The 27,841-nt window shown below is 40.5% G+C and overlaps 1 long non-coding RNA gene across 1 annotated transcript; it reads right to left on the reverse strand.

The window, feature by feature from the left end:
* Positions 1 to 21,211: 21,211 nt before the first annotated feature.
* LOC122734272 lies at positions 21,212 to 26,058 on the reverse strand. Its single transcript, XR_006354050.1, has 3 exons — positions 25,970 to 26,058; positions 23,450 to 23,625; positions 21,212 to 22,667 (listed from the first exon to the last, which is right to left on the reverse strand). It is a non-coding gene; the product is annotated as an uncharacterized LOC122734272 (long non-coding RNA).
* Between the last annotated feature and the right edge of the window lie 1,783 nt (positions 26,059 to 27,841).

Raw genomic sequence — 27,841 nt, forward strand, 5'->3', positions numbered from 1 at the left:
CTGTGTGACCCTGGGCAAGTCACTTAACCCCAATTGCCTCACTAAAAAAACAAACAAAAAAAAAGGTCATTAGATTTGGCATCTAAAAGATGGTTAGGAACATTACGGAGAGATGTTTCAGTTGAATGATGAGGACAGAAGGCAGACTGTAAAGAGTTAAGGAGAGAGGAAAGAAAATAGAGGCGATTATTGTAAATTGCATTTTCAAGGAGTTTAGTCACAAAGGGGAGGTCATATATATTGGATGGAAATTAGCATGGATGGATCTATGGAGAGATGTTTTAAGAATACGGGAGACAGAAATGGTTGTATACAGGGGGAAGTAGCCAGTACATAGGGAGAGATTGAAGATAAGTGAGAGAATGGGGATGATAGAGGGAGCAATGTGCTGATAGAAATGGAGTAGAAGGGACCAGTAATGCACATAGAGAGGGTTTTTTTCTCCTACAAGCTTTTCTTTTTTAAATTATAAAAGTATTTTATTATTTTCCAGTTACATGTAGAGATACATTTAAGCATTTATTTTTATGAGATTTCTAGTTTCAAATTTTTCTCCTTCCCCCCTTCCCAATACAGCAAGTAATCTGATATAGGTTATATATATATATGCACAATCACATTAAACACATTTCTGCATTAGTCTTGCTGTGAAAGAAGAATCAGAACAAAAAGGAAAAAAACCCAAAAAAGAAAAACAACAGCACCAAAACAAAAGAAAGTATGGTCCAATTTGCATCCATATTCCACAGTTCTTTTTTTTCTGGATTTGGAGAGCATTTTCCATCATGAATCCTTTGGAACTATATTATATGTTGCATTGCTGAGAAGAATCAAGTCTATCACAGTTGATCAACACATAATGTACAATATTATCCTGGTTCTGCTCATCTCACTCATCATCAGTTCATGCAAGTCCTTCCAGGTTTCTCTAAAATCCACCTGCTCATTGTTTCTTACAGCACAATAGTATTCCATTACATTTATATACTACAACTTGTTGAGCCATTCCCCAAATGATGGGCAACGTAGAGAGAGGTTTTGCTCAAGAAGGAGTAAGCACATCTCTATGTGTGAGATAGGGGTGGAGGAGGATACAGTGGCAGAAGGCATCTGATTGAGGTGAGAAGAGGAGGGGAGAAGGAGAAATATTGTCAGTAAAAATGAGGCAGGTTCAGGGCAGGGAGGTGGCACAGTGGCTAGAGCACTGGCCCTGGATTCAGGAGGACCTGAGTTCAAATGCAGCCTCAGACACTTAACACTTACTAGCTGTGTGACCCTGGGCAAGTCACTTGATTCCAATTGCCTCAGCAAAAAAAAAAATGAGGCAGGTTCCCATCTGGGTGGGTGGGTGGATATGGGAAGGAGCCATGGAAGGTTTGAGGAGAGATGGAAATTTTCTGAAGAGCCATTGTGGTGAGTAGGATTAGAGAAGTAGAAAAAGATTGCCTTGGGGCTCCAGGAGTAGCTCTGTCACCTATGGGGGAAAACTACATGCTGTTTCAGTAGGGAAGGAAGAGGCATGGTAAAACCCATGTTCTGGAAGAAACATTAGGCCTATCCCATAGGACTAGGAAATGAAATTTTAAAAATAAATTGATGAATTGAACACCAGCCCTTTTCGAATTCACTGGTTTTCAGAATGGGAAAATGACATGAAATGGCAGTATGGACCATGCCTCTCATTATTCTGTTAATATAGCAAAGCAGGCATAGGAAGAATGAGGTTTTCTTGAAGTGATCTCCTGGACCCAGGTGTTTGAGAGCATCTTTTTGTGTTTGATGAGGATATAGGATACATTATTATCTGTTGTGATGACAGATAACTAGTGTGTGTCTCGTTACATCTGACAATGGTACACATCATGTTTTTGAAGAACCACAAGGTGGTTGTGCATGGATGAGTCATTGTTACTTTTGTGCCAGATTTGAAGTCAGGAAGATGAGTCTTCCTCACTCTAGATGCTGCGCTCTATCCACTGTGCTATCTAGCTGCCCTTCATTGTGCTACCATGTCCCCATGGGGTCCCCCTGATGCATATGTGAGTATTACTAGATGAGGTGCTTTAATGTGAGGATATCCTGCAGAGCTGTCCAGTGTCTTTGGTGCTGAAGTGACATTTTTAGATCTGTTGAGATTTCATCTGACCTAAGCTGTTGTGTAAATCCTTGAAAACTCATTTTGGCAAAATTTAAAACTGGGATAAGGACTTATCACATTAGAGTTTAATGTTCATGAGGTGAAATTTGATAGCTTTTTGGAAATGACTTTTTTGATGTTTAAAAAATAATTTTGCCTCCCCCGGCAACCTTCTAGTGTCAGAAGATCTAGAGAGGGGAGATTACTGAGATGGGAGTAAAAGAGATAGCAGAATCTAATGGATACACGAGTCAGTTCTGTGTTAGGAAGATCTGGGTTCACATCCTACCTTAGTAGTTGTGGACACTTACAAGATTTGAGATTTCAGACAACTCACATCACTAGTCTGAGTTTTAGTCTTCCCACTGTAAAATGAGGTTTAGCTAGTTGATCTTTGAGATCCCTTCCAACTCACTATCTTTTTTTGCAATTATGTAAAACATTAGTGTATTAGTCATTTTGTATAAGAAAACGTATAAAACAAAACGAGATGGAAGAAACAAAATGAAAAACTATATGGTTCAGTCTATCTTCAGTCAGGATCAGTTCTTTGGAGGTGGATAGTATGCTTCACCACAGCTTGTTTTGCCATTCCCCAATTGATGGGCATTGCTGTGAGTGCAGTCAGGAATACCTCAGTATGAGCCTACCTCAGATATTTCCTACCTATCCATCCTTGGGAAAATCATTTAATTGCCTTGTGACACTGTTTCCTCATCTGTAAAGATGAGGTTGGCTGTGACGGCCTCTCATGTTCCAAGCCATAATTCACATCACAACAGCCTGGATTCACTCTCTTGTATTCTTCTATTCTCTCTCCTTGATTGTTGCCTTGTGGGATAAACCCCAGACCTATACTTATTACAATGCTTGCCCCATAGTAAGCACCCAAGAAATGCTTGCTCTCTCTCTGTATATCTGTCTGTGTCTGTCTATCTATCTATCTTTCTTTCTATCTATCTATCTATCTATCTATCTATCTATCTATCTATCTATCTATCTATTATCTATCTATCTATCTATCCATCCATCCATATATCTAACACACCTCATGAAGTCTTCATGGAGAAAATGATTCTGCAGAACTGGAATTCCTACCTGGACAGACTGAGGCAGAGAGTATCTGGGGGCACTTGTATTCTATTGGCCAATTTCTGCTTTATGTAGTTTGTGGAGGTAGGGAGTTGGGTTGCCAAGGAATGAGCCAGTGAGCCCCTGTCCCCTTAGGGGTTCTCTCACTGTCATCTCTTGGATGACAACCTTCTTCCACTTTGCATCAGGGCCTATACAGAGGGAAAATTCAAATCACACACATACACACATACACACACACAATGCATGGATATATAAACAATCATAACTATTGTTCTTCAACAAATTGTCTCTACCTCTGATGGAACCTTGAAAAAAAAAACTATAGTGATGGAAAATTGCTGAAGTTGGGAGTAATGTTATCTGTAGGATAAAGCAACTACAGCAAGTCAAGGGATGATATTCAGGGGATGGGGAGACATAGAAATGTTTGTAGGCAGGGTGGGAACCAAGCCATAAATAGAGAGCAAATGAAGATGAGTAACAGAAAGGATGCTAGAGGGGACAATCGATAGGAGATGACAGGATGGGATGGAGAAAAGGGGGATCTCTAGGTGAATGGATTCCATTTTTTTCTTTCTTACATGAAGCAGTGTTCTCATATGAGAGGCTGAGGAAATGGGAGACTTGGGAAATGCCAGGAGGGATAAAAAACTTTGGAAGAACTTCTGTGATGAGTAGGTTAGTGGATAATTAATTAGGGAGATGTAAAAGGATTGCCATGCTGCAGTGACGACCTAATTGAAGTCCTGTCACAAAAATTTGTAGCATAGCCAGTTAGCACAGTTTTATGAATTTCTCCAGCTTTGCTCAACAACACAAGTGTAGGTTTGGAGGTACTGGGTGGCTGCAGTGATCCAAAACTAAAATAAGATTACAACCTTATGATATTCTAGTTGAGGAGAACAGCTTAAAGTAATTGTGTTGGTATTGGGCGCAAAAGGGAAACACACTTTGCCAAGTTAATAATGGGGCTGAAGTGCCAGGATTTAATAACTGATTATATATGGAAAATTATGGAGAATGCAGAGGCAGCCCAGCTATGCGGCACATACAGCACTACTAAGATCAAACCAGCAGATGCTGCTGGCCAAATCACCAAAGCAGGTAATGGCTTCAGAAGGAAATGATAATTTATCGTGGCTAGGGTTGATTTTACAAGAAGGTTACATGGGTCAAGGGAAATCTAAAGTAGGAGATAGGAAGGTGGTTGGGAAAGGCTGATGGAGGAATGTGTGAGGGAGGTTGAGGCCTATTGTTTGGACAGCAGTCTGACTCCTCTGCATGACTCCAGCTCCATAAGGAGTGGTATCCTGGCCATGACACTGAGCCCTTAGCAGCTCTGGGAGAACCCAAGTACCCACACATGGATTGGGCATGGGAGGAGTGTCAAGAATGCCCAGTCACAACAACACTTCACCAGTGCTGGGCATATGGTTAATAGCGGCTCTGTGGACCACTGTCTCTGATTTTAACTGTGGTCTTAAATTTGAAAGCAAAATGGGGAAAGGGCCTGAGGGAATTGGGAGAGCAGTGTATTGTAGAGGAATATTGCAGAGGAATTGCTGGGTGTTGCCCTAGAGGAATGAAAGGGCAGAGGGGCTAGGAAGCCAAGGAATGGAGGAGAACTAAAGAGCAGAAGGGACCAAAGGGACTTTCACAGGTTTTGGGTTGTAGTTAGGAGCTTGAAAAGTCACAAATCACTCCATCCCAGGACTCCAGAATATAGAGTTGATGATCTCTGTCGGAGCTAAGACCTGGAAACAAAGGGGATACCCATCATTTGGGAATGGGATGAAAACTGGGGACTAGGAACATGAATGGAGCAGTCTGAAACTGAAATCTTTATGTCTTATTCCACATCTTGAGTCCATCACCTTTTTGACACAAGGTGGATTGGATGTTAATTGGGCACTGTACTTGTCAGTTCTGAAGTCTGTCCAGGTGACAAAAACCACCCCTTTTAGGGAATCCACCCTCTTCTTTGTTGTTTCTTAGTTCAGGGAATTGAATACAGAAAGAATGTGACTTTATGGGAACAGGTTTGCCCAACCTGCCATCTTAGAGCACTGAAAAGGAACAAAATACAGCTCCCACCTAGATTTCTAACCTATTTGGTGGCTTTTGGCAAACTGATTTTGAAAACCTTTTAGGAAATTCAATTTAAAGGTCTATATTCACCCTAAAAGTAACTAGACAAGACTATCTACTGGACATCTTAGTTCCCTAAAACCCATCCCCCCTATCAATTTGCTAATTTCTTTGACGAGAACCCACGTTTTAGCAAGTCTTTTTTTTTTACCATTAAGAAGCATTAATTTTCTCTGTCTCACACCTCCACTGAGAAAAGAGAAAGAAAAAGAAAAAACACAACCCTTGATATATGTATGCATAGTCAAGAAAAACAAATTGACCATATACAAAACTAGATCTCATTCCACACGCTGAATTCATTACCTCTTTGACAAGAAGTGGGTAGTCTTGAGTTATAGTTATTTTCTTGATTAGAGCTCTTAAATCTTTCACAGTTGTTTGACTGTACAAAGTTGTTACTGTATAAATTTTACTGGTTCTGCTCACTTCACTTTGCATTGATTTATACAAGAATTCCCAGGTTTCTCTGAACCACCTGTAAAAAAATTAACTATAACTAATCTAATCTAGTCTGGAAAAATATATGATTGGACTTATATGAAAAATTATAAGTTTAGAAAAATTATAATTGGGCCGTAAGTCCCTTTATGGTCACCATTCAAATGTGAAAATATTTTGACTTACTGGCCTAATTTGGGGTACTAATCTGACTGGGGTATTTAATCTGGGACTGTTGACCGTTTGGCTATCTGACTGCTATTAATTTAATATGGGCCATTTATAAAGTTCCACCACACTGCTCCACTCTAATGATTGGAATGATGCCATTGGCTGGAGACTTACTGTAGGAAAACTCCACCATGAGGAGAATGCCTCTGAGGGCAAGGCCATGAAGCTTTTCTTTGGCATCCTGGAAATGACGTTTGCTTGTGGGAGGAATAAGGGGGAGGCTGGGATCTGACTCACTCTCTTTCCTCAGGACTCTGGTGGAGAAGGGAGCGAGAAATGCTCTCTCCCTTTAATAGATAGATGAATCTAGGCCTTTCTCTCTCTCTTTACCAAATCCTTATTCTCCTTAATAAATGCTTAAACGTCTAACTCTTGTTAAAGCTTGTAATTTATTGGTGACCACTCATTAGATTTTAGACATTATTGCTAGAATTTTAGCCCTTACAGTTTGACTGAACATGAAGAGGAAAGGTGAAACCTCCATTTTCTGATCTTCTGCTTGGGTAAGAAATTTCCCCTACCCAGTCCCTTTAAATCTGAAGTACTGCTAAAGTTCAGGCAGTTTTCTATTTAAATTTTCAAATGGACCTTTTAAACCCCCTAATTACCCTATTTCTGATTTTAGTGTATCTAACCAGACAAATGGGGGATAAGATCATGTTAAGGCTTTGTTTTTGTGGATTTTCTATTTTTATTTTTATTTTTGTTAGAAGAGTCATCAAGGTGCTTACACAAGGGAATATCTCCCCTCATCCCAATCATGCTTTTTCAGAGAAACCTCTGACTCCTGCATTTTTTTTCAAATTCTAATGCTAAGAAGGTCTCTAATTTTGTATGCCTGGAGGCAATGACCCAACCTCTAGAAACCTTTAATCCACTAGCAGTGGGGAAAGGGGAAACCAGGCCTGAGTTCAAAATCAAGTCTGATTCAAATTGCCCTGGTCCCTCCCCTCCTCTCCAGACCCCACCTTCTACTCCACCCATGGAAGTCCAGAGATCTAATGTGCATGTGAACCTTTCTCTACCCACATTTGCAGCTTCAGGCTCAGCCCTTCCCCAGCTTGGCTGTGCTTCTGACTTGACCTTAGAAAACCCTTTAAATCCCAGATGTGCTCTTTTGTTCATAATTTTGTTAATCTGATTTTGTCTTTAATTAGTAACCTTATAAAGGACGTGTATCATGAAAGGACCTACAGACAAGATAGAGGGGTTTAAGAAGAAAAACTTAAGCTGAATAAAAATGACAGTCATCCTATTTCAAGAAGATATATTTTGCAGAAATGTGGAAGTAAGCAGCAAGGTATTGATATGAGTGTTGGGGATTTTAGATATGTGTAATTTAAGATTCTAAATGTGGATTCTAATCTGTTCCCCCAGTTTTGGGGGAAACTGACTAAAAATCACTGATAAAACGAGTTTAGGTTTTTAAGGGTTTATTGGAAAATAGAAAGAAAAAGATTGAGAACAGAATTATAACAGCCTGGCATTCCTATCTTTCCTCAAATTTCCTGTGAAGTCCTCTGCTACCACCACCATCAAGTCAGGAAGCCAAAAAGCCCCAGCGCTCTCTGCGCAGGCTCCCTTTCCTCCTTCCTGTCTCCTCCCACACCATAGGAGGCTCCTCAAGTTGATTGGCTGGTAGCCTTGATAGACAGCACCCATGAGCAAACGTCATTTCCTGACGCCAAGGAAAAGCCACAATGCCTCTGAGGCATTTTCCTCATGGTGGAGCTTTCCCACAGCAAGTATCCAGTAGGTGGCATCATTCCAATCATTTCAGTCCCCCCTTTTGTTCCTCAAGAAACAAAATGTTTCCTTGACGGAACAGTAAAAAGAATATAATAACCATTGCTAATTAATAATATGTGAACAACAATATAGAAAAGGAAGAGAGGAAAGTTTTGTCCAGAGGGGCGATTTTTTTTTTTTTTGTCCTCATGAACCGACGCTTTGACATTAGTCTTGCAAAGGGAGGGCCTCTGCTTAGGGTACATGTTACAGATGATATATATTATAACAGAAAGGAGATAGTAAAAACTAACAAAACAAAACAGTTCATATAGAGTCTCTGATTTCTCTTGTCTTCTTGAAGTGGTAAGATGTCATCAGGAGGAAACTGGATTCTGGTCTGGAAAACTGGATTCTGGACTCTGGTCTGGATTCTGGACTCTGGACTCTGGTCTGGAAAGCTGGATTCTCTTCTTTAACTGTTTGAATTGCTGTATTTTTTACTAAACCTTAGCATAGCATTGTCAATGATCAAATTAGTAAATTCCATTACATTCCCTTCTCTATATCCTTAGACTTCCAATAGAGGGTTGAGGTAGTTTTGCAATCAGTAACACTTTTTACCACCATGTGTCTGGATCAAAGCCAAATTTAGTATGTGTTCATGACACCTGAAAATGTTATGGAAAGGTTATCATACCATATCTTATGGTTCTGAGACAGCCAGTGATTGTGCTAGGCCACAGGTGAGTTCAACAGAGTGAGATAAAAAGATAAATAAGTTCAGTTAAATTAGGTTAAATTAGGAGGGAGAGAGGATGAATACTGGATTGTGCCTAGTAATTGTGCTCTACATAGTCACCATCATAAGCAAACCATGGACTTACATATACCTGTCTCTCCTTTTGTTGCACATATATTCTCTCCAGGACCTGCATCAGAGTTCACAGCATGTTAGTCTCTGAAATGATAAGTTTCCATACTTCCCAAATCTCATATTAATTTCACCAAAGACAGTATGATGGTAAAAATGTATACTATGCTGCATAACTGAGAACATATTAGTGATATATACAATAATTACAAACCATACCCAGAGTATAATGACATATAAATAATAAATGAATGTAAATAGCTGATTATATTAGACATTATTACATAATCTTCTTTTAGCAAGTAAACCACATCATCTTATACATGAATTCTCTAGTACAACAGTAGCAGATACTTAAAGTGGTGATTAATTTTTCAAAAAGAAATAAGATTTCAATATTCAATGTTTTCAGTGAGGTATCAAGCAATAGGGTTCAATAACCCTTTCTGGTCTTTTTTAGTTAAGCAGAACAACATAAAAGAGAAAGGAGGGAAAAAAAAACTCATTAGAACTCATGGTTCTCTCAAAAAGAAAGAGTAAAAAAAAAAAAGAATTCTTCTGGTAGTTTCTGAGGCCCGATGGCCTCACCCACAGCATATACTTAAAATGTCTCTGAATAATCACTTATTTTACAAAATTTAGTTTTAAAGAAAAGCAAAAGAAACAAAAGTAAAAAAAAAACAAAGCAAAACCAAAAACCAAAAATAAAAAGCAAAAGATTTGCTAAGCACCCTTTTGTGCTCTTAAAGAACTTAAAGGTGTGGTGAATTCCAGGTTTTTTCTGTGCCTTTCAAAAGTCAAAACAAAACAAAAACAAAAACAAAAAGGATTAACAAAAATAGGTATAGGGTAGGGAAAGGTTGGGAGAAATTGAGGTGGGCCAGAAAACTAGGCCATGTGCTTCAGTGCTTTTGCCTGTGGAAGGAAATGCTTGTTAAATTTTAAGGTATTTAAGCTGCTAGAGTTTGGGGTATGCCACATTGTTTTAACTGGTTCCCCAATTCTCTGCATGCCAAAGTGGCAGGGGTTTCTGAATTGTCATTGATCTTTCTAATGCTGTCATAATGTTCTTTATGGTAGAAAATGTGGAGTTCTCTAGCATCAGTTTTGTCTGTGCCACTGATTTTCAATAAGGGCTGATTTAACTGATGAACCACAACATTCAGCTGATGCTGCTTAGCAAATGCTACAATTCTATCATTTCCTCCCCACTGTGTGCCTTTGTCAGAATCGATGCGGGCTGGTGGGCCAAAACGAGGTACTATCTCTTTAAGAAGAATTTTGGCAACAAAGGCAGCTGTGGCTCGGGGGCTGGGAAAGGCCTCCACCCACTGAGTGAGCTGATCAACTATAACAAGGCAAAATTTATAATGTCCTGCTTTTGGCATAGTAATATAATCAATTTGTAAGTGCTCAAAAGGTATATATGCTAGAGGACGCCCTCCATAAGCTTTGGCTTTAAAAGCATACTGACTTTATTAATACGTTCAACTTGGCCTGATTCGTAGATAGAATAATGCCAATGGTAGAACATCAGGCCATTTCAAATGGGTTTCAGTACATAATTTGCCAATCATGCTCTTAAGCTTTATAAGATTGACATGTGGAGCAGCCTGAACAGATTCGAGATGCTGTATTAGTCACACCTGGTGCTATCCAGGTTCTCTTAATAGAGTCTACAATGCCTTGTGCACCAAAATGGCCTTTTCTGTGAACAGAGAGACATACCTGGTGGTAGAATTTATGGGGAAGACATGGCTTACTTTCCAGAGACACCCAGATGCCATTGATCTGTTTCGCCTTAAATTTCTTTTTCCACTTTTCTACTTCAGAATCGTCATAAGTTAGGATGTAAGGAATATCCTCAGAAGGTGAAAGGTTAAATACATGTTCAGGAGCTTCTAATGCAGCAAGCTTGGCTGCAGAATCAGCTCGTGCATTTCCCTTTGAAACAGGATCACTATTCCCTGTGGTGGGCAGGGCAATGTACAACGGCTAGGGAAGAAGGCAGTTTCAGGGCATCTAAGAGGTCCTTGATAAGGTACCCATAGATACCATGCGAGGATTCAATTTTGCCACTCTCTGGCTCTTTCCTGAGACTCCTACTACATTAAAAAATCCTACAGGTCTACACCCAGCATCTGGTTTGCTTACTAATACTGATTTAGAGGTTCCTGTGTCTAGCAGACAATCGTAATAAGTCTCCCCCACTTTTAGGGTGACCTGTGGTTCTTTACTCTGGGGAGGTGAATGGACTGGTACAAGGGCATTCAAAAAATCTGGATCTGGGAATATATGGCTTTCATTATCTTTGTTCCATTCCTCCCCTTCCTCTTGTCAATCCTGTGCCCCCCTTTGAGGGAGTCCATGGTTACCCTGATTCTGGTTCTGTCCTTCTGTTCCTCCCTGATAGGGTCTACGGTTATTCTGATACTGTCTCTTTGTATCCCCCTGAAAAGATTTATATCCATTTTGATTCTGCCTGTAATAAGATCTATAATTACTCCAGTTGTTTCCTTTCTGATAAAAGTTTCCAAAATTATTTCGATTTCCCCCAAAGAATTCCTCAAGGCTCTCGGTCATTGTCCTCTTAAGGTCTTGTTTTCTAGTTCTACATTCCCTCAAGAAGTGTCCTTGTTTTTTGCAGTACTCACAAAATTTAGGGGGTTGATAACGATTTTCAATTTTCCAGTTTCTCTGCCCTGTTGTTTCCTGTACTGGAGCTAAAATGTCCTGTCTGTTCCTTTCTTCTCTCTCATTTCCTTCATAAATATATGTTGCTATTTCTTTAAGTCTGTCAGGACTCAAACTATTCCACCCAGGACATGGCTTTTTAAAATATTTCCAAATTTCTGGTAAGGACTGGTTTACAAAATGAGAGCAGATAATATGGGCGTCTCTACTGTCTAATGGGTCTAGTGTAGCATATTGCCTGGCATACTTACACAGCCTGTCATAAAATCTAATAGGTCTCTCATCAGGTCCCTGAACTGTATCTATAAATTTTTGCCAGTTATCAGTCTTTCTAATACAGGATTCCATTGCCTTCAGCAATGTTTCCCTTGCATCTTTCAACATATCAAAATGCTTAGGGTTATTGGGGTCCCAGTCAGGGTCTTGAATAGGCCACCCAATATCAACCTTTCCCGTGGCTTCCAGGCTGTTTGCTGCAGCTACTATATCTGCTCTTTCACCTGGGGACAATATTATTTCCATAAGGTCAGTAACATCATTCCAAGTGGGCTGATATGCTCTAAAAATTGCTCTAAACTGCCTGATAACTGCTGTGGGATCTTCATCAAATTTAGGAGTGCTTTGTCCCCATAAAGCCAAATCCTTGGGTGTAAAAGGTGTGTATTGTCTGAGCTTACGTATAGTACCTTTTTGACCATGGGTGAGGATCTCTTGAAGGGGAAAAATTTTTACTTTCTCTGTCTCCTCTACAGGGGAATCATTTCTTTCTTTCTTTATTTGTTTGTTTGGCATGGAGGAAGTAGAGGGAGAGGGAATAAGAGTTAGGTCATTTGGAATTTCAGTCTGAATGGCCTTGGATTGAGTTGTATTATTGGGCATTTCGGTTTGGGAGGCCATGTCTTTCTGCCAGTTTATTGTTTCAGTTTGGGAGGCAGACTCAGATGTAAACTGGGGCCTGGATTTTCTTCGTCTTATATTTTTAGTATGATAATTTTTGCTTGCTCTGGCCCAGATTTTCCAATAATGTAAATGTTCAGGTGGACATCTACTTAGGGTTCTTTGCAAATGCCTCAATGTTTGGGGATCAAATGACCTGTATTTGGGCCATTCTTCCTGTAATTCCTCATGCCACATAAAACACAGTCTGATAAGCTCTCCTCTGGTCATGGTTCTATTTAGTCTAAGTTTTCCCTCATTCCAATCCATAAGTAGCTTTCCTAATGGGTAATCCCAGGGAATCATCTTTATTCTAACATTATCTAGGGCATGCCAAATTCTCCATACCACACCACAAAGCCCCACAAAACCAAAAAGAGTAATAAAGATATATTCAAATTCAAACTGGCCAACATCTCTGATTAGTGAAGGTAAAGCTAGAAAAGGGGTACTTAGGATGTTTAAAAGATCCGTTTGAAAATTTAAAATAGCCTATACTTGGTAGTTCTTTCCAATTTAAGGGGACAAGGGAGGGGAAATCTTACCCTATCAGAAGATCAGAAGATGAACATTCGGTTTGGCTGACCACGAAGAGGAAATCTGTTCCCCCAGTTTTGGGGGAAACTGACTAAAAATCACTGATAAAACGAGTTTAGGTTTTTAAGGGTTTATTGGAAAATAGAAAGAAAAAGATTGAGAACAGAATTATAACAGCCTGGCATTCCTATCTTTCCTCAAATTTCCTGTGAAGTCCTCTGCCGCCACCACCATCAAGTCAGGAAGCCAAAAAGCCCCAGCGCTCTCTGCGCAGGCTCCCTTTCCTCCTTCCTGTCTCCTCCCACACCATAGGAGGCTCCTCAAGTTGATTGGCTGGTAGCCTTGATAGACAGCACCCATGAGCAAACGTCATTTCCTGACACCAAGGAAAAGCCACAATGCCTCTGAGGCATTTTCCTCATGGTGGAGCTTTCCCACAGCAAGTCTCCAGTAGGTGGCATCATTCCAATCATTACAGATATGAGAATTAAAAGTGTTCAAAATTAACTCAGAGAAATAATGTCAGTTCAGAGGTTACATAGGATTTCTATACTATTACATCTACATTTTGAAATTAATGGCATGGTTTTATTTTCATAGAGATTTTCATGCTTTTGCGATTGTGTTTTATACTTAGTTTTTTTTAAAATGGGAATATTTGCAAAAGCTATCTATAGTCCTGTGATCAAGTTTATATTTTCTAATACCCTTATTAATGTTAAGTTCATATTCATCTAGATTTCCCTAGTTTGAATTTCATTGTCATTTATTCTTCCATGTATATTTTCTTCTATTTATTCATCTATCTAATTTTGAAACAATGCAAGATGGTTTTGATTTCATAATACACTGTTAATTCTGGGAGTATTGTGCTCCCATATTCTGCGTTGTTTGTCTTTGTTGTTTTTTCTCAACTGATTATTTGATCGAACTCTACAAAGCATTTTCCTGGCAAATTGGTTGCTATGGCAAGTGTAAATTGATTCTAGAAGTATTATTTTTGATAAGCATATTCCAAAAAAAGAGGGGAAAATTTGTAAAAGTTTTCTTTAAAAAAAAAAGTTTTCTTTAGGATTGTGTTATGTTTTAACTTGTATTTAAATAAGTTCTGATTTTTTACAAAAGTAATTGTATAGTTAGGAAAAAAGGGGATATTATTTGAAATTGTTGCATAATTGTATATTATATTCTGAGTCAAGGTACATTCACATTTTTTGCAATCATTTATTATCCTAAATTTTTAAATCAATATGAGACTTGGATTATGGGTACTTATCATTTAAGACATTAATTGCCTTCATTCTGATTTATCAGATGCCAGTTGGCCAAGATGCCACCAAATCACAAGAGGAAAGCATGCAAGAGCAGACATTGAACTGTCACATGAGGGGAGACATGCATGAAGTCAAGGTACGGCCAAGGGAATGGCTTTTGACAAATGTTGAGGTTGGTTTCTCTTGGTTTAATTTTTTCCCCACAATATTGTACAGATGGCTGGAAGTTTTGATCCCACCCATCTCACTTCTACACCTGGCTTCTATGCCCCCTCCTATATGCCTGATTCCATGGTCATCTCAATCCATGCATCTGATTAAGTCTGACTCAGTCTCCTCCAATATGTTCAGTGGCATGGACATATATTCCATCCACCTATTTTAAGCCTGGCATACTGCATGGGCAGTATATATTGCTCAAGTGTGGGAATGCTCATGTCCCATCATTTTCCTGTTCTTTTATGGTAACCCCCATAATTGTCTCAGGTGTCATGATAAATACAGTGTTGGATTTGGCCTTGACATCTGTTACCAATTATATTAGATTTTTAAATTTCTCATAATGGCATGAGGATAATTAGGCAGATGATGCAAAAGGTGATGAAACAAAGATAAAAATTATTATTTTTAATTAATATCACAGCAATTATCTTCTTAATTTACCATCCACAAGGGGGGACTATACTAGTATTAAGTTTAAAAAAAGTTTCAATTTTTGTTTTATTATGTTTCATGTATAACAACTAAGATTCTGAATTCCCTTAGACATGTTTTTGAGAACTTTCATTGTTTGATTTGATTATTGACAAAGCTATTTTAAAGTTGTGTTAAGTTCAATTTTGTAGGAAAATTTCCTGACTGATTACCAGCATCTACACATCAACCCCTGAAAAGACTTCCATTCCACGACTACACCCAGAGGACATCTAAGAAAAGACTTTCAGAGACTTTAAATGAACGGTTTTGTTTTGTTGTTTTTCTTTTGTTTTCCTTCTGTTATTTTATACACCATCTGTAACATGTACTCTGCAGAGGCCCTCCCTCTGCAAGATTAATGTCAAAGCATTGGTTCATGAGGGACCGCCCCTCTGGACAAAACTTTCCTCTCTCCCTTTTCTATATTGATAGTAACATATTGTTAGTTAGCATAGTGTATTATATTCTGTTATTTTTTACTGTTTCATCAAGGAAACACCCCATTTCTTAAAGAAAGAAGGGGGGACAGTAATGATTGGAATGTCGCCACCTGCTAGAGACTTACTGTAGGAAAGCTCTATTATGAGGAGAATGCCTCTGAGGGCAAGGCCATGAAGCTTTTCTTTGGCGTCTGGAAGTGACATTTGCTTGTGGGAGGAAGAAGGGGGAGGAAGGGCTCTGACTCGCTCTCTTTCCTCAGGACTCTAGTGGAGAAGGGAGAAAGAAATGCCCTCTCCCTTTAATAGATAGATAGATCTAGGCCTTTCTCTCTTTAACAAATTTTTATTCTCCTTAATAAATGCTTAAAAGTCTAACTCTTGCTAAAGCTTGTAATTTATTGGCGACCACTCATTAGATTTTAGACAGTATAGCTAGAATTTTAGCCCTTACAACTCCCAAAACTGATAAGCAAAAGATGAAGAAGCCTCTTCCATTTTAACAGCAAAGGGTTTATTTATGAGATACAATTTAAAATTAAGAATACAGGGAAATAAAGTATACAACCTGACTACATTCCAGCACATCTCTTTCCACCTGCTGCACCTGGAACTTTTCTAGCCTCCTCCTGCGTACCAATGGACCTTCTTCTAGCATGCCACTAGTGCTCCAGTGTCCCTCCGGCCTCTTTGCTTTCTCCAACCTGTACCCTCTGCTAACCGCTTCTGTGCTCTCTGCCGCCCCCTGGTTTCTCTAACCTCCTGTACCATCTCCTCCTCTCTTTATGTAGCCTCAGTCTCCTTAGCGTACTTCTAGCCCCTTTCTGTCCATTCCTTTCCAACCTTTTAACCTTCCAGCCTCTCCTTTCCTCCCTAGTCTCTCGGCCTCTCCCTTCCTTATAGTTTTGGGGTTTTTTTGTTTGTTTGGTTGTTTTTTTTTTTACTGTCCAACTCCCCGGGGTGTGTGTGTGTGTGTGTGTGTGTGTGTGTGTGTGTGTGTGTGTACCAATCATCCTTCTCTCCACTCAAATCTCGGGGTTTCCTGCACCCCCACACACACACACCAAGATATTCCCGCAGGCACACCAGGGCTACAGCTGTGGGAGGAGACGCTCAAGCGTCCTGTGGGTACCACACTCAGGGCTCCAGGGGCCCATGTCCCTGCTGTGCGCTCAGGGACCTCTGCACAGGCTAGGCCAGAGGCCAGCCTGGACGAGCCCTAGATCTCTTGGATAGATCCTCTTAGGGTGGAGGGAGCTGGGGCTTTTCCCCCACAGCTGTCTGACCCACGGGGCTTTTTGGCTCAGTTGAAGTCTAGCGGGAGGGGCAACAGCCCCTCAAACAGGAAAATACTTGAGGGCATAAGGCTTTCTAATCTCAGCCCAAAGGTAGGTTCCCCAAATCAAAATAAAATTCCACACACCCCTCTTGGCATATCTAGTGGAACATATCCATCCCATTGGTTTACCATGATTCGTTTGGCCATTCTCTAAAGTTAGCACCCCTTAATTTCTAGGGGTGTTTTGCTTCAGAAAGCTGATATAAATATTTTTATACCTGTGTGTCCTGTTCTTCTTCATGTGATCTTTTTCTATAAGCCTGGTACTGGAATAATTGAGAAGCAATGTAGATACAGTTGAGTGTCACTGGGGGCTTACTTCCAACTTCCTTTCCAGAATACCAATTGATAGCTTGATCACTAGTGCACTAATGTACCTGATTTCCTGGAGCTCTTACAACATTTGTCATTTCACCTTTTGGTATGTCACTTAACCATTTCACAAGTGTTTCCAGCACTTGCTGTGTGCCTGGGATATAAAGCAAGGAAAAAGACAACAAAAGCTGTCCCTGTGCTGAAAGAGCTCACATTTGGTTTTGGCTTTAACATAGTATTATTTATTCCATTACATAATTGCCACTTAAATTTTCAACATGTTAACATTAATTTTAATATATTTTATTTCGTATATTTGTAGATAAAAATTTTCTAACATTCAATTTAAAAAAAAAAATGAGTTGCGGGGCAGCTAGATGGCCCAGTGGATATAGCACTGGCCCTGGATTCAGGAGTACCTGAGTTCAAATCCGACCTCAGACACTCGACACTTACTAGCTGTGTGACCCTGGGCAAGTCACTTAACCCTAATTGCCTCACCAAAAATAATTGAAGTGCAAACTCTTTTCTTCCCATCCTTCTTTGTTGAAAAGGCAAGCAATTTGACAAAGGTTATTCATGTTCAATTAGGCAAAAGTTATTTCCATATTAGCCATGCTGCCAAAGAAAAACACACACACACACACACACACACACACACACACACACACACAGGGAAAAATAAAGAAACTTTTGAGATATGCTTTTATCTCCATTCTAGCTCCACTAGTGCTTTCTCTGGAGACAGATAGCATTTTTCAGCCATAAGTTCTTTGGAGTTGTGTTGCAGAGAATAGCAAAGTCATTCACAGTTGAGCATTGTACAACATTGCTGTTACTCTGTACAGGGTTATCCTGGTTCTGCTCATTTCACTTTGTATCAGTTTACGTAAGTCCGTGCAGGTTTTCCTGAAAACATCCTGTTCATCATTTCTTATAGGACAATAGCATTGCATCACAATCATATACCACAACTTGTTCAGCTTTTCTCCAACTGAGGGGCATCTCCTCAATTTCTATTTTTTTCCACTACTACAAGAGCTCTATATCTATGTATATAGGTGTCCTTTTCCATTCTGTTTTTTATCTCTTTGGGATATACACCTAGTAGTGTTATTGCCAGGTCAAATTTCATGCATGCTTTTCTAGTCTTTAGGCAGAGTTCCACATTGCTCTCGAGAATGGTGGAACCAGTTTACAGCTCCACCAAGAGTGCATTAGAGTCTAAGTTTTCCTACATCCCCTCCCAACATTTATCATTTCTTCTTTTCTCTCATATTAGCCAAACTGATAGGTATGAGCTAGCATCTCTGAGATTTTTTAATTTGTGATTCTCTAATGACTAGTGATTTAGAGCATATTATCATAAGACTATTGTAGCTTTGATCACATTCTTTGAAAATTGCCTGTTCATATCCTTTGATGATTTAACAATTGGGGGAAAAGCTCTTGTTTTTACAAATTTAGTTCTGTTTCATATATATATTTGAGAAGTAAATTCTTTATCTGAGAAGCTTTCTGTTCAAGCATTTCCCATTTCTGGCTCGCACTGTAATTTTGGCTGAATTTTTTCATAAGGCTATTGATCGTTTGGATTTGTTCCTTTGGAAACTGACTGCTAGTTGTATTCTTCTAAGCAAGCAATTCATAACCTCAGAGTGATCCTTGACAGATCCATCTCCCTCACCCAACTGCCAAATCTTGCCATTTCTCCTCGTTGAATATTCATTCCATGCATCCCTTTCTCTCTACTCACAGAAGAGTATGGCCCTCCACACTCTCACCTCATCCATGAGAACAGCCTCCTCATTGGGTCTGCTCTGCCACACCTTGGGGCTGGCAGTCTCAGCAATAAGGAGAAGCATCAGCTAAAACAAGAAGCTACAAGACAATGATCTTTTCCCCCTCCACAGGTGACCTTGGATTTCCCTGCCCTAAACATGACTACTCCCTTCCTTGGCTGTTGCTCTTCCAGAAGCAATAGTGTCTTGACTATAAGGCCAATGTGTCCCAGGAGTCTGTCCTTCCCCCACACCTTGTTTTTTCTTGTCCCCCTTAATTTTCTAGCTGAAGGTTTATTTTCTTTCCACTTTGGCCAGATACCTGGCTTGTACCACAGCGTGTGTGTGTGTGTGTGTGTGTGTGTGTGTGTGTGTGTGTGTGTGTGTGTGTGTGTGTGTGTGTGAGAGAGAGAGAGAGAGAGAGAGAGAGAGAGAGAGAGAGAGAGAGAGAGAGAGAGAGAGAGAGAGAGACTGAGACTCTTTTCCTCAGGAAAGCTCTGGAGCATTCTCTGAGGAGGAGATGGATGCTCAACATTGGATTGTCTTCTATTTGGCCTCAGCCTCCTGCAGCCTCTAATTCAAACAACCATGATGAACACTGGAAAGTGTGAGACATAAACAAATCATCCAGTCAAGTCAACATGTGTAATTTCTAGCACATGTATGTAATTCTGGCATGAATGAATCTGTAGGCATTAGACCGTGACTGTTCAAGTTTGAGGGAGAAGCGTGCATACTAATTGACTTGTAGCTTAGATCAAAGAGATGAGGTCAGTACTAACACTGGGTGCATTTTATAGGTGAGGCAAGTGAGAGGCACATACCAGCAAGCCAAGGCTTCATCTCAGAAGAGCTGTGACAAATACAAAAGACATGATGATGCTGGAGTAGAGTGTCAAAGCTTTTAAACAGGAGATAGAGTTCTGTTGAGAAATCTTGGCATTCAAAGGACTCCCCAGTTAGGGTGTGCATGGAAAACTGACCCGTACCCAGTTATTGATAAACTAAGCAGCTTTCCCCTTTAGAAAATAGCCCCAGAGAATGGAGGGGGCCAATCTTGACTGGGAACTATTAGCAACCACCTATTCTCCAAAGGAAAGCAATGAGGACTTTTTAATGAGCAGGTGGAGAGAGCAGATACAAGCATCTCTCAGCAACGTGTTTGCAAAGGAGACTGTCCACTGGTGGTAGAAAGACTTTCTGATCAGCTTTGACCATCAGGCGTGATGTTTCCAGTGAAGAAGCCTGTGGGCGTTCTTCCATAGCAGAGGCACCCAATCCTAATACAATTCTTCTACTTCCCAGAACTGCTCCGGAAAGTAGCAGGGTACCGAATTACCCCAGAGACCATGAACATACTAAGAGCCAACCTGCTGCTGCTACCACTTTAGGTGTAAGCAATTCAGGTGTAAAGAGTAGAGTGCAGGTTGGCCATGGTGAGTTCAAGGTGCTGTTGGATTTTTCAGGGTGAGCCTGCAGGTGAGGCATGGTCTGGAGGTCTAGAAACCAAAAGCCATATGGGAATGAAGATTTGGCTGGTCTGGGCACCTTGCCAGAATGGGTCTCCGGTAAGGAATCACAAATGAGAAGAAACTTAGAATTGAGCAGGTATTTATTGCACATTTGGTAAAAACCAAACACTGCATTACTATTTGTGCACTGAGCTCTACTGAGGACAGGAATTTCTTAGGCACAGGTCAAGCCTCAAGTTATTTCATTCCAATAAACATGAAAGTTCCTCAGGACATTGTTCCAGGGGCTGCAGATAGGATTCCTGCCCTCAAGGTAGTTCCATTGCATTCTGCCAAGGGGGTCATGCACATAGTATCCAGATCAATATATGAAAGGAACACTGAGGCATTAGAGAACACAGACATCTAAGGAGGTCCAGGGAAGGCTTTCCTGAAGATATCGATTGAACTGAGAGCCTTGAAGGTAGTTTTTGAGAATCGGAGACATCGGGAGAGTACATTCCACATGGTGACTTCAAGATGAATCTGAGCTCCAAGGTCACAACAATATCTTTAAAAATTTTTAAAAGTATAAGAAAGGCAATGTTAGAAAGCACAAAAACTGGAAAGATGGAGCAGAGACTGGCAATGAGACACGTTGACGCTAGAAAAAAAGAGATCATATAGGTGAAAGGGAAAGACTGGAGTTTAGTGACAGGAGGAATGAGCTTGGGTACCACCTGTGTTTCAGGAATACCATCTTGACAGCTGAGAAGACCAATTTAGTAGTCCATGCCTAATGTGATGAGAGCTAGCACTCAGGTAATGACAGAGACAGAGGAGAGGAGGTGTAGGCAAGAGATGTGACAAATGCAGAATCAAGAGACCCTGGCAACAGATTATGTATGTGGGGATAATAAAGAGTATGGAGGGGCAGCTAAATGGTGCAGTGAATAGAGCACTGGCCCTGGAGTCAGGAGGACCTGAGTTCAAATCCGGCCTCAGATACTTAACAATTACTGGCTGTGTGTCATGGGGCAAGTCACTTAACTCCAATTGCCTCACCAAAAAGAAAGAAAGAAAGGAAGGAAGGAAGGAAGAAAGGAAGAAAGAGTGTGGAGTCATCCAAGTGGTGTGTGCCTGAGTGATTGGGAGGATGGTGGTGCCCTCAACAGAAATCAGGAATGTCGGAAGAGGGGAGACTTCAGGAGGAAGAAGATGAGTTCACATGGGGACATGTTCAGTTGGAGGTTTCTATGGGACATCCAGTTCAAAATGTACAAGACGCAGTTGGAAGTCTGAGCCTGGAGGTCAGTAGAGAGGTTAGGACAGAATAACTAGAGGGGAGAATCATGATATAGAGAAGACAACCACACAGAGGGGAAGTGAGATCACCAAGTACAGAGGGAGAAGAGGCAAGTATAAGATAGAGTTATGGAGGACAGCCACAGTGAACTGATGTGTCCTGGATGGAAATCCAGCAAAGGAGGAGTGGTCAGAGAGGTAGAAGGAGAACCAGGAGAGTTTAGCAACAAAAGGGAGGAGAGGATGAGAGTCAGTGGAGAGGAGTAGATCAAGAAGATGGGGAGGGGTAGCTAGGTGGCACAGTGGATAAGGCACCAGCCCTGGAGTCAGGAGGACCTGAGTTCAAATTCAGCCTCAGACAATTAACACTTACTAGCTGTGTGACCCTGGGCCAGTCACTTAATACCAATTGCCTCACCAAAAAATAAAAAAGAGAATGGGGAGACATGGTCATGTTTGTAAGCCTGTGGGAAGCAGCCCATAGATACAGAGAGATTGAAGATAAGTGAGAAAAGGGATTCTAGAAAGAACATCTGGAAGTAATAATGGTGGTACTGGGAGTGACAAGGGGGCACACACTCCAGAAATAAGGGGCTGGAATACTAGGATTTAATAACTGATAGGATATGGAAGGTGATAGAGAATGCAGAGGTAGCTAACCCAGCTATGTAGTCGATACAACATTCAGAATGGAGTCAGGACTACTTGAGTGTAACCCTCTTTCACATACTTGTAACTATGTGTCCCTGGTAAAGTCATTGGACTGCTTTGAGTCTCCTTTTCCAAGCCTGTAAAAAATGAGGTTGGCTGTGATGGCTTCTCATTTCCCAAGCAGTGATTCACCTCATGCCTACTTGGATTCTCTTTCATATCCTTCTATTCTTTCTCCTTGATTGCTGCCTTGCCCACCCCCTCCTGCGGGATAAAGTCCATGCCTATGCTTAGCACAGTGCTTGGCACATAGTAAGCACCTAAGAAATGTTCACTCACTCCCTCTATCAATCTATGACACCTCAGGAAGTCTTCTTGGAAAAGAAACAGGTCTGGAGCATTGGCCTTCTTGCCTGGACAAGCTGAGGCAAAGAGTCTCTGGAGGCCCGTGTCTTGTATTGGCTGGTCTCTTCTTGAGAAAGTTTGTGGAGCCAGGGAGTGGGGTTGCCAAGGTCTGAGCCAGGGAGCCCCTGTCCCCTCACGGGAGCTCTCAAGACATCCCTTGGATAACAACCTTAACCCACTTTGCATCAAAGCCTGTGCAGAGTGAAAAACTCGAAATCACATACACAAACAGATGCACATGTAAACAATCAGAATTATTTTTCTTCTATGAACTGTCTCTTCCTCTGATGGAGCCTGGATCAAAGTATAGCAATAGAACACTGCTGAAGATGAGAATAATGATGTCTGCGGGACAAGACAGTAAAAACATCAAACCAGCAGATGATGGTAAAATCACCAAAGCAGGTGATATCTTCAGAAGGAACTGAGAATTTATGGTGGCTAAGGTCAGTTTTACAAGAAGGTTCCATGGGCCAAGGGAAAACTAGTCCAGCAGATAAGAAGATGGCTGGGAAAGGCTGACAGAGGATAGTGTGAGGGAGAGCAGGGCAAGTGGTTTGGACAACAGACTGACTCCTCTGCATGATGCCATAAGGAGTGGTATCCTGACTATGACACTGAGCCCCTAGCAGCTCTGAGCGAACCCAAGTATCCACAAGAGGAATGGGCATGGGATAGTGGTATTAACAATGCCCTGTAGCAACGACACTTCATGTGTGCTGCGCATATGGGTAGTAGAATGTCTGTGGACCTTACTGCCTCCATCATTAACATTTTTAGACAACCAGCAAGGGCAGATGGGGAAACTGGCTCAGAGAGAGAAGGGAGTTGTCCTTGGGCAAATGGGTGCTAAGTGACAGTGGTAGTTCCAGAACCCTCTTTACCAAAGAATCACACAGTGGGAAAACTGGGAGGGACACGAGAAGCCATCACATTCAACGCACCCCCTAAAAGGAATTCCCACTATAACATACCTGAGATGTGGTCATGCAGCCTCGCATTGAAGAACGGCAAGGAGGGTCAAAGCATCACTTCAGGGAACCCATCTCACATTAAGGCAGCTCTCATTGTTAGAATGTTTCTTCTTGACACCAGGCCCAGGTTTTGACTCTGCAGCTTTCCTCATGTGCCCCTACCCCAACTCAAATCCCTAAGAATTATATGATTTTATATAGTGATTTACAGTTTATAGATTGCTTAAAAACCTCCCCCAGAGTGGACCTGATGTTCTGTCATGGCCCTGCATGTAATTCTGGCCCTCTTGGAGGCATATGAGTTCAGTGCAACTATTACAATATCATGTCATGCCACAGTGACCTGCATGAAAAAATGTCCTTTTCAGAGTGCTCCTTTGAAGGGTTCCTTTGGCTCCTGTTAAAATCTGCTTCAACTGATCAGTCATACATCTATACCATTTTCTTTTGCAGAAAGGAAGGTGCTTTTCTGCCAAAGTTTTCCCATGTTTGTTTAACTTAGAATGGGGATATTTGTCCTGTGATGTGAGCTGCTTCCATACTTTTTCTTCCTAAAGGAACTGTGTGTTGAGAAATGTGTTTTTCCACGGCCACACTGATGAAATGCATTAATAAGTAGAAACGCTTTGCAATATTTCAATTGTAAACAGCCCATTTTTTTCCTTCTAGGTTGAAAAACTAAAACATGCATGGCTCTAAGCCACTATAAACAGTTGCCTATTCAGAGAAGGTACTAAAGCCATCATCTGTTGTGGTCATTATAAAGGTTATCAAGTTTGCAACCAGTGTGTCTTTCAATGTCTTCAGACTAATTTACAAAGAACTCTGAACATAAAATGGTTAGCCTTCTTTAAGGCAAACAGGACGTTCATTCATCTGGGGATGCTAAGAGAAACTGTTACATTGTCTTGTTGCCTCCCTTCTTCAAAACTGCGAGCCGCAGTGAAAACTCTATTCATTGGATATAGACATTTCTCTTACCCTCTAGGGAAATAGGAGGAGTGGGTAACAAGTAAACGTTGGAGGCTGATAGAAAGGAAGGCAGATTGAGGGACAGGCAGTCAGAAACAAAACACTGGTGAGGAGAGACAGGGTAAAGGGGAGACAGAGAAAAGTAGAAAGCAGAAAAACAGGATAGAGGGAAATACACAGTTAGTAATCATAAGTGTAACTGTCAATGGGATGAACTCACTCACAAAACAGAAACAGATAGCAGAGTGGATTCAAAGCCAGAATCCCAAAATATGTTCTTTACAAGAAACATATTTCAAGTAGAGATACACATACAGCAAAGGTAAAAGAATGGAGGAAAATAAACATACTTGTACCAAATAATTTAGCATCCATATTTATAAAGGAGGACTCAAATGATTTACAGGCAAAAATTGACAGTATAACTAGATTATTAGGGGACATCAGATTTCCCTCTCAGAACTAGATAAATCTAGTTACAAAATAAACAAGAAAAGACTAAAGGAGATGTTGATAATTTTATAAACATTTGATATGATAGACCTCTGGAGAAAAATGAATTTGGATACAAAAGAATATACCTTTTCCGTAGTGGTACATGGCACCTACACAAAAGCTTACCAAGCATTAGGTTATATAAACCTCACAGTCAAATGCAGAAAAGTCAAAACATTAAATTCATCCTTTGCATATCATGATGCAATAAAAATTGCATTAAAGAAAGGGACACAGAAAGAGAGATTACAAATTAATGGAAAGTAGATCATCTAATCCTCAAGAATGAATTAATCAAAGAACAAATTATAGAAACAATCAATAATTTCATTAAGAGAATTACAACAATGAGGCAGCATTCCAAAATCTGTGAGATTCTGCCAAAGCAGGACTTTGGTAAAAATTCTATTTCTAAATGCTTACATCAATAAAAGAGAGAAAGAACACATCACAAAACTAGAAAAAGAACAAAAGAAATAATTTCCAATGAAATGTCAAAATAGAAATGCAGCAATGAAGGGTGAGATTAAGAATTATTGGAAAGACTGAATGAATAAATAAAAGTAGGAGTTAGTTTTATCTAAATACTAATAGAATAGATAAACCATTGGTTAATTTGATGAATAAAAAGAAAGAAAACCAAATTACCAGTCTCAAGAAGCAACGGGTGAATGCATAAACAACAAAGATGAAATCAAAGCAATTATTAGGATTTATCGTGTCCATGCCAGCAAAAGAGACAATGTCCATGAAATAGATGAATCCTTACAAAAAATATAAAATGTCCATGTAAACAGGAGAGGAAATAGAACACATAAATAGCCCTACATTAATAGAAGAAATTGAATATGGCATTACTGAGTTCCCTCAGAAAAAAATCCCCAGGACTAGGTGGATTAGAAATGGAATTCTAGTAGATATTTTAAAAACATTTCATCCTAACAGTGTATAAACTATCTGAAACAACAGGATAAGTAGGATACCTATCAAATTCCTTTTGTGGCACAAATATAGTTTGGATACCCAAATGGTGAGAGGACATCACCATCCTACCCCATCCAGGAGGTGAGAGGTCCACAAGGGTTACACATTGCACACCATTTCCTGCATGGATTAATCAGTTCTGCTCACTTTTCTTTTCCTCCCTAAAACAAAAAATATAATTTGTTACCTAGTATGGCTCTTGAGCATGGAAAGAGGGAGAGATACATGGGATCCCCTGGTGGTGTCAGAAACAGAAAACATCAACAAAATTTTTTCTGTAAAAAGGTCAATAATCTCAAGAGTAACAATAGAAGGGGTGAAGGGAGAAAAAAAGAGGTTTGGGTTAGTGATTATCGACAGCAGATCTCAAACTATCCTACAAATCATTCATTATGAAAGCAATCATTTTTGTTTGGTCCTGTCTGACTTTTCCTGACCCCCTTTGGGGTTGGTTTTCATGGCCAAGATACTAGAGTGGCTTGCCATTTCCTTCTGTAACTCATTTGAGGGATGAGGAACGGAGGCAAACAGGGTTAAATGATGTGCTGAGCATCACTCTGAGGGTGTGAGGCCAGATTTGAACTCCAAGCGATGAGTCTTCCTGACTAGGGGCCCAACAGAACAACTAGCTGCCCAAAAATCAATTGATACTTGTTCAAAATCAGGAAATTGATTAAAGAAAAAGATTAGGTATTCAAAGTATACGAGCGAACAAATAAAACAATAGTGTTTAATATATCTGAAGGGGGAAGAAGGGAGGGGACACTATTTGATAATTTTTAAAAGATGGTATAATGTGGGCAGCTAGGTGGCACAGCGTATACAGCACCAGCCCTGGAGTCAAGAGGACCTGAGTTTAAATCTGGCCTCAGACACTTGACACTTACTAGCTGTGTGACCCGGGAAAAGTCACTTCACCCTCATCGCCCCACAAAAACAAGAACAAAAACAAAAACAAAAATGGTATAATGGAAAAGCAGTTTTCCAGAAAGTTGATAGGACATCAACAGCTGACACCACCTATCAAATTAATCTACAAATAGATACATGAATCAGATGTTAAAGGGGGCTTGACAGCAAATTAGAGGAGCAAGGAGGAAAGTATTTTCATCGATGGAGAGGGGAAGAGGTCTTGACTGAACAAACAACAGAGAAGAGCACAGAAATTAAAATGGAGAATTCTGCTTCTATAAAGTGGAAATGTTTTTTGCACAAAGAGAGTCAATGCAGTTAAAGTGAGAAGGGTCACAGTGAAGTTAGGGAAAACATCTTTGCAGTAAAGCTCTCTGAGGACTGTTCAATATGTAAGATCTAGAGGGAACTGATTTCACTTTCCAACATTAAGAACCATTCTCCAATAGGTCAAAGGCTATGAACAGGAAGTTTTCAAAGTAAGAAATCCAAGCTACCAATGACCCTATGACAAAATGTTCCAAATCGATCCCTCATAATGAGAGCAGTGCACATGAAAACAACGCTCTTCTTTCAGTCTGTAAATCATGGAGATCCACATGGTCAGGGACAGTCCCCTCTTTCTCTTGCACAACAAAGTACATGGAAAAGCCCCATTCACCAGGTGCTGGTTGAAAGCAGAAGAGAAAACAAATATACCATTAAGGAACACACAATAAAAGAGATGTTATGGAGAAGGGGAGGGGAAGAGTTGCTAGACTGTCTCTTCTCTCCCCAGCCCCAAGGCCAATTAAAGGATGGGAGAAAGGGAGGAAACAAGGTTAGAAACATCCACCTGAGGAGGGGAGTGAGGGAGTGTTCCCAAAGGCTTCTCCCTGCTGACCTCTTCCACACCCCAGCCCATCCCATGATGCCCCAAGACCCAGTCCCCCAGTTAGAGGTCTGGGTAGGCAGGGAGCCCCAGGCAGGAGCAGCCCTGGAGGGGCAGAGACACATAAGTTCACCCCTAAACACACACACACACACACA

The sequence above is a fragment of the Dromiciops gliroides genome, assembly GCF_019393635.1.
Source record: "Dromiciops gliroides isolate mDroGli1 chromosome X unlocalized genomic scaffold, mDroGli1.pri SUPER_X_unloc_7, whole genome shotgun sequence".
NCBI classification, from domain to species: Eukaryota; Metazoa; Chordata; class Mammalia; order Microbiotheria; family Microbiotheriidae; genus Dromiciops; species Dromiciops gliroides.